Source organism: Lynx rufus, unplaced genomic scaffold, assembly GCF_022079265.1.
Source record: "Lynx rufus isolate CCGP_SWC_20201006 ecotype Redwood Valley unplaced genomic scaffold, mLynRuf1.p SCAF_1, whole genome shotgun sequence".
NCBI classification, from domain to species: Eukaryota; Metazoa; Chordata; class Mammalia; order Carnivora; family Felidae; genus Lynx; species Lynx rufus.
The window spans coordinates 152,826,878-152,838,196 of record NW_025814823.1 but is presented as its reverse complement, the minus strand read 5'-3'; positions in this window follow the sequence as shown (position 1 = coordinate 152,838,196).

The window sequence follows — 11,319 nt, the reverse complement described above, 5'->3', positions numbered from 1 at the left end:
CTAAGAAATGTGTTCAGATGATCATTTTTTGGTTTTAATTTGTAAAACTAAATTATTTTTTATTCTTTCTCTCAAAGCCCCCAAAGTGCATGCTTCAGGTCCCACAAGAGTGTAATCTGCTCCTGTCTATAGGATTGTTATGCAGAGACAGTAAAACAGAATCTTTATTCAGAGGACACTGGACCTTGGGTCCTATTTTGAAAAGAAAGGGATTTAGGAACGGGTTTTCTTTTTTCTGTTTTTGTTATCTTTTTTTATTTTTTTTAATGTTTATTTAGTTTTGAGAGAGAGAGGCAAAGTGTGAGCACAGGAGGAGCAGAGAGAGAGGGAGACACAGAATCCAAAGCAGGCTCCAGACTATGAGCTAGCACAAAGTCCGACACAGGGCTCAAACCTGTGAACCATGAGATCATGACCTGAGCTGAAGTCAGAGGCTTAATGGACTGAGCCACCCAGGCACCCCTTGCACCCCTTAGCAAAGGTTTATGTACAGTGAAAGTTTGTATACTTAAAGTTCACACTTGCAGAGTCCTCCAACCTAGTTCAAAGAATGTTGGCAGTTATGACAAATCTATCCTCCAGGCAAGATCCTTTTCTTAGAAATTTGACACCTGAAAGACCTGATGATACTGACTCTGGGGTCCCCAAAGAAAGGGCCCAGTGAAATCATCTTACAATGTAGTGTGCAACCACAGGGCCTCCCTTGCCTCTCTTGCACATAGATTTCTAAAGTGTACTACTCTTAACTTTTAATATATACACCAAAGCCAGCATCTTGTGGAAAAACAAAAGGATAGATGGAAATAAGTGGAAAAACCACTTCAAACAGTAAGACAATTTACCAAAATAGCAATATATGAAATTAACATTAAAAACCTAGAGTCTTCACCAAAGAAGACATACAGATGGCAAATGAGTAACCAAGATATCCTTCAATAGGTAAATGGATAAACTCTGGTAGATGTAGACAATGGAATATTATTCAGTGCTAAAAAGACATGATCTATCGGGGTGCATGGGTGGCTCATTTGGTTAATTGGCCGACTTCAGCTCAGGTCACGATCTCGCCCGTTTGTGAGTTTGAGCCCCGCATGAGGCTCTTTGCTGCCAGCTTGGAGCCTGGAGCCTGCTTCAGATTCTTTGTCTCCCTTTCTTTCTGCCCCTCCCCCACTCACTCTGTGTCTCTCAAAAATAAACACTAAAACAATTAAAAAAAAAAAAAGAAATGAGCTATCAAGTCATGAAAAGATATGGAGACAACATAAATGCCCATTACAAAGTAAAAGAAGCCAATCTCAACAGGCTACTTACTGTATGATTCTAATTATACAACATTCTGGAAAAGGCAAATGTTAGAGCTAATAAAAAGACCCATGGTTACTAGGGGTTGGGGTTGGGGCCAAGGATGACTAGGTGGAACGCATAATGATGGATACAAGTCATTATACATTTGTCCAAACCCAATGAATGTATGTCAAGAGTGAACCCCAAGGTAGACTGTGAACTTTGGATGATTATGATGTTTCAGTACAGACTTATCAACTGTAACAAATGTATCATTCTGATGGGGGATGTTGATGAAGGAGGCTATGCAGGCAGTGGTAGTGGGCTTAAAGGAAATCCCCATCTTCTCAATTTTGCTGTGAACATAAAACTGCTCTGAAAAAAATATAGTCTTAAAAGAAAAGAAAAAAAATAAAGTCATTAAAAAATATATAGTCTTCATTTATATGAACAAAAATGAGTTCCAAAGTATAGTTTATAATAATACGTACTTAGAATAATTTTTAAATACCGAAGCATATATACATATATATAGTTAGGCATATACACCTAAGAATAATTTTTAAACACCTAGGCATATATGCCTATACATATAAATAGGCATATACACCTAAACTATATAAGGAAACGTATATAAACATCTATAAGAAATATATATGGACAAAAATATGTCCAAAACATATATAAGGAAAAGTATGTTTTAAAAAATACTATGTACTCGGATAGAAACAATGGGAGACAATTCACCACAGGTCTCTCATGTTTCTGCCCAGCTGAGAAACAGATGCACTGACTGCCTTTGTTCTACAATGTCTTTTAAAAAGTATTTATTATTAAGATATTATTCACAAACTACAAAATTCACCCTGTTAAAGTGTACAATTCACAGCTGTTGTTTTTGTTTTTTTTTAAGTAGGCTTCATGTTCAGTGTGGGGGCCCAATTCCAGGGCTAAGTGTGGGCAGAACTCGTGGCCATGAGATCAAGATCAGAGTTGAGATCAAGAGTGGGACAGTGAATTGACTGAGTCACCCAGGCCCCCCTACATTTCAGTGGTTTTAAGTATATTCACTAAAATGTATAACCAACACCACCATCTAATTCCAGAACATTTTTATAACCGCCCCCTCCCCCCCGAAAAATCTTTGTACCTACTGGCAATCTCTCTGCATTTTCTCTCCCTGCCAGAACCAGGTAACCACTAATCTACTTTCTGTCTTTAGGGATTTGCCTATTCTGGAAATTCAGAAAAATGGAATCACACAGCATGTCTTTTGAGTCTGGCTTCTTTCCTTTAGTATAATGTTTTCAGGGTTCACCCATGTTGTAGTGTGTATCACTGTTTCACTTCTTTTTATTTCCAAATAATATTTGATCATATAACATTTTGATTATTCATTTATCAGTTAATAGACATTTGGGTTGTTTCTACCTTACAACTATTATGAAAAATGCAGCTACAAACTCAAGAAATATTTGTACGTTGTTGGAGACATTAGAGGCTAAATGGAACAGAGGGCAGCCGAGACAGCAGAGCAAAACACAATTCATTTGATAGGTTACTTGCGATGAGTTACATGAAGACTGTTGTCCAATCAGAAAGACATTTTACCTTCCCAAGATTAAATTTTTATATACTTCATGGGATGTTCCTGGGATTTGCCAATGCCTCATTTCCCATTATGCGTTTTAACTTTAGGTAAAACACTGATCAAAATGCCGATAATATAATTCTATTGACTTTTTCTATATTTGTGAGGGACCTGGCAGAGTGTTGCCTAATGAAAGAAGGCAACACTGTATTACCAGTAATAATTTCAGTTATGATTTTAAATGCTACTTGCCAAAATCTTACTTTATAATTTGAATCTAGCATCATATGGGCCAGTGGTTTTCAATTTGGCATGCATATAAGACTTATCCAGGGAGTTTTAAACAAGTAAATAAACCAGGACCTATACCAGACATACTGAATACCTTCAGTTAATATTCTTGGTATACAATGTATATTATTTCTCAGGATTATATGTTATAGTACAATATTTAAAAAAAAACAAACTATGATCACCTATTTTTTTGTGGATCAGGTGTAACATTTACTGACCTATTTGAAAATAGGCTTAATCATTGTCCTTAAAGACATTGGCAATTTTTTTGGAAATGGCTTTATTATTTGGTTTTTCATGTTATAGAAACAGCCAATTTCTGTGTCAGTTACATTAGCCTTATTATGAACTTTCATTAGATCTTTCAAATTTGGAAATTATTAGTAATAAATTAGCCATAGCCATTTTAAGTCTCTCTCATCTATGAACAGTTTTGTTTTATTCTATGTTTGCCTCAAGCAATCTACAATCAGCTACAGGCCTGAGTTTGTGTATTTAACAAAGAAGAATCATTTCAGAGCCCAGTAGAAAAGGAATGTGCCAGCTACTTCAAACTACTGATGCTTCAAAGACACGACTCTTGGGTATAGGATTTTCATGATATCACTTAGACAATTTTCAGAGCATACTGGGGGCTGGAATCAGAATTCTAGAACCCTTTAGTTGAGAAGCAGATGGCTTCACAAGACTGACATCTCAAGATCTAGTAAAAAAGAATTTCTTACATTGTACTAAATAAAGTGATAAGGGAAAATTTTATTGTGGCTATTTGTTTAAAATATTGTTGATATTGTCTTAAGGTTCTATTTGCTAGACATATAAAGAAGCCTTCTCTTTCCTTCTTAAGCTATCTGTAGTCCACAGCAATTAAAGGAAAATTTTTTTTGACATTTATTCATTTTTGAGAGGGAGAGAGAGAGAGAGAGAGGCAGAATCTGAGGCAGGCTCCCTCCAGGCTCTGAGCTGTCAGCACAGAGCCCAACACAGACCTTAAACTCACGGACCACGAGATCATGACCTGAGCTGAAGTTGGACACTTAACCAACTGAACCACCTAGGCACCCTGGTAGACCATAGCAATTTAATAAACTCTTCTTGTAAATTTAAAACATTACAAGAAACAATTGAAAACATTAAAAAAAAGATATCAGCTTCTCATTGACCAGTCCCAATCCCAACATTCAAACACTCTTATTGATATACACATTTTGCATGGTGATATATAGTTATTTGCGTGGTTCCAGTGACACTCTGCCCCCCTTTTTGCTAGGATAATTGGCATTTACAAAAGCAAGGCTGTGCCTACAATGTCATATTTGAGAATAGTGCTCATTTAATCAGATATTATAAGCCATTTTAAGGGAATTAAAATTGACCTTACTTATGCACCCAATGTCTACTGAGTCCTTCAGGAAAGCTGTCCTGTGCCTGCCGTACAGAGTCCCTACTATAGATTGAAATCTTTGTCCCTCCAAATTCATATGTTGGAACCTAATCGCTAATATTTTGGTATTTGGAGATGGGGACTTTGGGAGGTGATTAGTTCACAAGGGCAGAATCTATATGAATGGGATTAATGCCTTTATAAAAGAAATCCCAGAGAGTTCTCTCACCCCATCTGCCATGCAAGGATGCTGTGAAAGGTGATTGTCTATGAACCAGGAAGTAGGCCTTCACCAGACATGGAATCTGCCTTGATCTTGGACTTTACAGCCTCCAGAATTGTAAAACATTCCTACTGTTTATAAGTCACCTAGTCTGTGGTATTTTTCTAACAGTAGCCTGAAGGGACCAAGACAGTTCCAAACTTACAAGTGGTAAGAAATTTGCTTCTTGGCAGACCAGAAACAATAGGACATTTTGGATACTTCAAAAATGAAGGATTTTCCCAAATTAATAGGTACTGTTAATAAAACTACTTCCAAAGAATAGGCTTTGAAGAGTAAATATGCAAATAGATTCTTTCTGGCAGAAGGAGAATAGAGATGCTTTCGTCCCAGAAAGCAAGTTTTAGGTCTCTCTACAAATTCATTTCAACATTTTTTGTCTATAGGTATCTCTGTTCTTTGACTTTTCCTTTTAACCAGTTGTGACATTTTCTGGTTCTTTCATTAAGAATATGTCAAATAGGGGTGCCTATTTGAAGAGCATATGATTCTTGATCTTGGGATCATGAGTTTGAGCCCCTATATACATACACATTGGGTGTAGAGATTAAATAAATAAACTTTTCTAAAAAAGGGTAAGTTAAATAGAATCTTTGAAACACAGTCATTTTAAATCTATATCAGAGCCATGATTTTAACCATTTCTGAAAATTTCCCTTTAAAATGACTTATTCTCATACTGGCCTGCTTAACATTTCTCATATGCCTAAAACTGTTTTGTTTCACTTACATTATTTGTTCCTCACAACAAGGTACTATAACACAGACACTACTAAGAGCTTGCCTCCCTCCACACCTTTGTTGGCAGATGGGGACTATAAAACAGAGTTTATAGATAAATGAACTAGGATTAAAATCTAGGTAGTTTGGTTGCAAAGTCCACACTCTTAACCATTACTCTATACTCACTATAAACAGAGAAAACTTTAATTTTTATGACTAATTTTGAGTCTCAGAGACAGAGATTTCTCAAGGTAAACCTATAAATTTTTTCCAACTTTGATTTGGTGCCCCTTGGTGCTTGAAAATTAGGAAAAATGTGCTAATTGTCATAACACCAATATTTCCAGTGATACTAAAAAATGTGGGAGAGACATACAAGTTTGGCATTATTACACCATCCCTCCCCTCCCCCCATAAACATCTTATAATTTTAATCCTATATGATCACGGCTCTGGGTCATGTTAAAAACAAGACAATAGGCTGAAAATGGAGTTGCTTATGCTAATCCCCATGTCAACAAACTGAGACTGAACCTAATTACAGTTTTGGCTCTCCCAGAAACAGAATCTTAGACTACTCAATCAGGAATCACCTGATCAGCACTAGTTTGGTAACTTCCCCAAGAGATCCCTCATCCTCCTAAAGAAAAGTAACTTTGGAATAACCAATCTGTTTTGTTTAGTTTTGTTTTTGCCTGGTATAATTTTCTTGTTCCAGCTCCCTTTTGACTATAAAAGTCTTTCCTTTTGTACAGCTCCTCAGAGCTCCTTTCTATCTGCTAGATTAGATGCTGCTTTATTGGAACTGATTTTTTGCTCAAAGAACTCTTAAAGTTTTTAATATGCCTCAGTTTATCTTTTAACAGCCATGGTTAGAATGAGTCTGGGCCTTCAAGTTAGAACTGATAGTGCCATTATCAACAATAGCCAAATTATGGAAAGAGTGCAAATGTCCATCCACAGCTGAATGGATAAAGAAGATGTGGTATATATACACAATGGAATATTATTCAGCCATTAAAAAGAATGAAATCTTGCCGTTTGCAATGATGTGGATGGAACTAGAGTATATTAGGCTAAGCAAAATAAGTCAGAGAAAGACAAATACGATACGATTTTAGCCATATGTGGGATTTAAGAAACAAAACAGATGAACATGAGGGAAGGGAAGAAAAATAAAATAAGAAAATAACAGGGAGGGAAGTATGCCATAAGAGATTCTTAACTGCAGAGAACAAACTGAGGGTTGCTGGAAGGGAGGTAGGCGGGGGGGGGGGGGCTAAATGGGTGATGGGCATTAAGGAGGGCACTTGCTGGGATGAGCACTGGGTGCTGTACGTAAGTGATGAATCACTAAATTCTACTCCTGAAACCAACACTACACTATACGTTAACTAACTTGAAGTTAAATAAAAACTTGGAAGAAATAAAAGAACTGATAGTGACAGTCACTTTGATTGGTGAGAGGCTGAGGAGCAGCCTATGTTTGGCTGAAGGGTAGCTGACGAACAACCAGCTGCATTCTTGGTGATACAATCTCCCATGATCCTTCTTCTTTTTGTTTTTAAATGTTTATTTATTTATTTTGAGAAAGAGAGAAAGAGTGCACGCATGGCCAGGGGAGGGGCAGAGAGAATCCCAAGCAGGATCTGCACCATCAGCGCAGAGCCGGATGTGAGGCTCAATCCCACGAACCGTGAGATCATGACCTGAGCCGAAACCAAGAGTCAGACACTTAACCGACTGAGCCACCCAGACACCCCTCTTTTTTTCTTTAAATCTTATCTGCCACCAGCCTCTTCGTCTTCCTGCCAAGTTCTTTTTAAACTTTATTTTTTAGTACCAATCATTATAGACAGAATAATCTCAAAACTTGGAGATTCACTGAAGCTTCACTCAAGAGGCTTTTCTGACAAGCAAGGGAGTTGAATTTCTTTGTTTTGAATTACAGTAAATATGGTGAATACAGTAAAGCTGTATTAATCTAGATTCCACCAAGTCACAATACGTGGTTTTTTAAGGTACCTGTTTGGCTTATGCTGAATAATTCTATATGTGTATCTTAAATGTATGTTATTTGATGGTAACTAAGGCTTTTTGGGGGAGCTAAAACTTGCAATTTTGCCAACTCGCTCCTGATAGTGCAGGACCATTTGCTCAATTTTATCATGGCTTCTTTTTTTCCAGCAGACAAACTACAATGTGAAGATGGATCTAAGGTTCCAAATCACCAAATAAAAATCCTGTTCACAGAACTATCTACCTAATTTGTGGGGTCTTTTGTTCAGAAGTTATGAAAAATTTCAAGATGGCAAAAGCAGAGTATTAAACAAAGTGTAGAGCTCTTCTAAATGTGTGCCCTTCTACTTGTCTGAGTGTGGTGCATGTGAATGTATACATATAAGTACACATAAGCTTTTAGGCATAAAATTGAGTTTTTAAGAAAAAAATCTCAAATATATATGCTTTACACACACACACACACACACACACACACACACACGCACACGCACACACCCACGTACAGATACAACTATTCTTTCTTAAAATTTTCATCTGCTCTTAAAACTTACACTATTGTTTCTGGGGTGCCTGGATGGCTCAGTCAGTTAAGTGTCTGACTTTGGCTCAGGTCAGGATCTCACAGTTTGTGAGTTCAAGCCCTGCGTTGAGCTCTGTGCTGACAGCTAAGAGCCTGGAGCCTGCTTTGGATTCTGTGTCTCCCTCTCTCTTTGTCCCTCCCCCACTCACAATCTCTGTCTCTCAAAAATAAATAAACATTTAAAAAATTGAAAAAAAAACTTACACTATTATTTCTAAGAAGATGTCTGCATTTGTATCTCTATTGTATTCATTTAGCAAATATTTATTGTTTGCCAGAATTCTGTTGGAGGCATTTAAAATGCATATAATGATGGGGGGTGGGAGGGAGGGGAGGGTGGGTGATGGGTATTGATGAGGGCACCTTTTGGGATGAGCACTGGGTGTTGTATGGAAACCAATTTGTCAATAAATTTCATATAATAAATAAATAAATAAATAAATAAATGCATATAATGACTGCAGGTCCCAAAGCAATCTTGCACCAAAGAGGGAACTTGGGGACTGAAAAACACCTGGTGGGGCAACAAGACAGAAGGATCCTGGCTTAATGACACTGTGGAACATCATGCCTGTCTGTGTCAGGCTTTTATGTGTTTATGTTATTTTAGCCATTGACATTTGGGACTTTTCTATTACTTTTACCGAATCCAATCCTAACTAGTAAAATAGACATCTCAAATTCAACATATCCAAAAACGAACTGTGGATTTTTTCTCTCAAACCTCAATAATTGCATCCATGTCCTTCCAGTTGCAGAGGCTGAAATTTTTTGTAAAGGGGTCCTTATCCTTGGATTCATGAAGTTTCAAGGGATCAAGGAGACTATAAAATTGGATGGGAAAAAGTGCATCTATAATACCACAAATCTATAACTGAAATTCAATGTTTCCTCAATTATTATTATAGGGAATAAATAATAATATCTGTGATTTGTCACCAACAAAAATCACAGATATTTTTATATTACATTACAGTTGTTACAGAGTTCTCAAAATACCTTTAATATTCATTATTGCTTTGTGGTTTTTTTTTTGTTTGTTTTAAAGACAGAGCATGCACACACGTGCAAGAAGGGGGGAGGAGAGAGAGAGGGAAGAGTGAGAATCTTAGGCAGGCTCCACATCCAGCAAAGAGTCTGACATGGAGCTTGATCTAATGACCATGAGACCATGACCTGAGCTGAAATCAAGGGTTGGATGCTTAACTAACTGAGCCACCCAGGTGTCCCCATCATTGCTTTGAATTATAGGAACAACTGTGAAGAAAGCACATGTGTTTATCACATGTTTTATTATTTTGATAATGATATTTCAATATAAGTGAGTTCCTTTGTAATTTTAACTATTTTAATTCATATTCTTACAACAATGCTCTGAGAGGGCAGGTCATAACCTTCATTGGAGGGCTAACAGGGGTCTATGACATATAAAGGGTAAGAGTCTTTTCCTGCTAGTCACCCTTGATCTCTCAATTTGTCTCATATCCACGTGGCAAAGGGTGCTAGTTGCCACCAGTATCCATTCTTCCTATTTTCCTTAGTAATAGAACACCAGGGTTTTTGGTGGGGGACAGTAATAATGTTCTCACCTGAAAGACTATATTTCCCAGACATTCCTTGTAGGTAAGTGTGGCCTTGTGAATAAGTTCTAGCTAAAAAGTTCTAAGTCAAAATGTTGTATAGGATTCCTTGGAAAGGTTGCTTAAAAGGTTCTGCTTAGCTAAATAGAAAACATTTTTGGCTTCTCCCCCCACCTCTTTTCTCCAGTCATGAAAAAGGACCCAATGAATGGACTTCTTAGTCATCTATGCCCTAGATAATGAAAACTGTGGTGGTAAAGCAGAAAATGAGAAGGAACTTGAGTTCCTGATAACTGTAGAGAGTTACCATGTCATCACATGTTTGCCTACTTCTGGAATTAAGAACAAATGGAGGGTTACTTGAGGGGTTGTGGCAGGGGAGGTGGGCTAAATGGGTAGAGGGCATTAGGGAATCTACTCCTGAAATCATTGTTGCACTATATGCTAACTAACTTGGATGTAAATTAAAAAAAACAAAATTAAAAAAAAAAAGAAAAAATACTCTCTAGGTAGATTTCAGTTGTTAACCACTAAATACAATTCCTAACTGATATACCCCAATTATGACAAGTCCTACTGGTTCTGTCTTCAAAAATCGAATTCAAATTCACAGTTTGAATATTTCTATCTCCACCATTATTACCCTGATCCCAGCTTCTATCAAACCTCACCTGAATTGTTGCAATACCAAGTTCCTATTGATCTTCCTTCTCTTCCCTTGGCTCCTCACAGTGTATTCTCAACCAGGATCCCAAATGAACTTTTAAAATTTATAAGGTGGATCATATCACTTCTTTACACAAAAACTTCAAAAATTTTTTTTCTCATCCCCCATAAAAGTTAATTCCTAATGAAGGGCTATATAGTTTTATAAGATGTTACCAATCTACCCCCCACCTCTCTAATCTCTTCTATTACTCTATTCCAGCTCATTCAGTTCCTACCCCACTTAACCCCTTGTTGCTCTTTGTATATGACAAACATGCTCAAGGTAGGTGCTTAGTAATATAGGAAATGAATAGCTGAGGAAGCCAGCAGAAGGCTATTTCAGGGGGCAATCTTTGTCTAGGCTAGAATTATTCAATGTGGCAAGCCTGATTATTCCAAACGATTGAATTCTTTTTTTTTTTTTAATTTTTTTTAACGTTTATTTATTTTTGAGAGAGAGACACACACAAAGCGCGGTCTCTGATGAGGGTCAGAGAGAGAGAGAGAGAGACAGACAGACAGACAGAATCTGAAGCAGGCTCCAGGCTCTGAGATGTCAGCACAGAGCCTGATGCAGGGCTTGAACTCATGAACCATGAGATCATGACCTGAGCCGAAGTCGGATGCTTAACCAACTGAGCCACTCAGGTGCCCCCAAATGATTAGATTCTTATGTACACTATTGATATTAATAACTAATCCTGACCTGAGCACCACCATTAGAATAATTTCCCTAAAACACTGCTTTCAATAGTACTTTCCAGCTCAATAACATTTAATACTTATATACTTCACGGATAGTCAAAACTAATGTCTAGTGAAGCTTGTTACTAGCAGTAGAGAAGCACAGGAGTCTGTTTGTTCTTATTG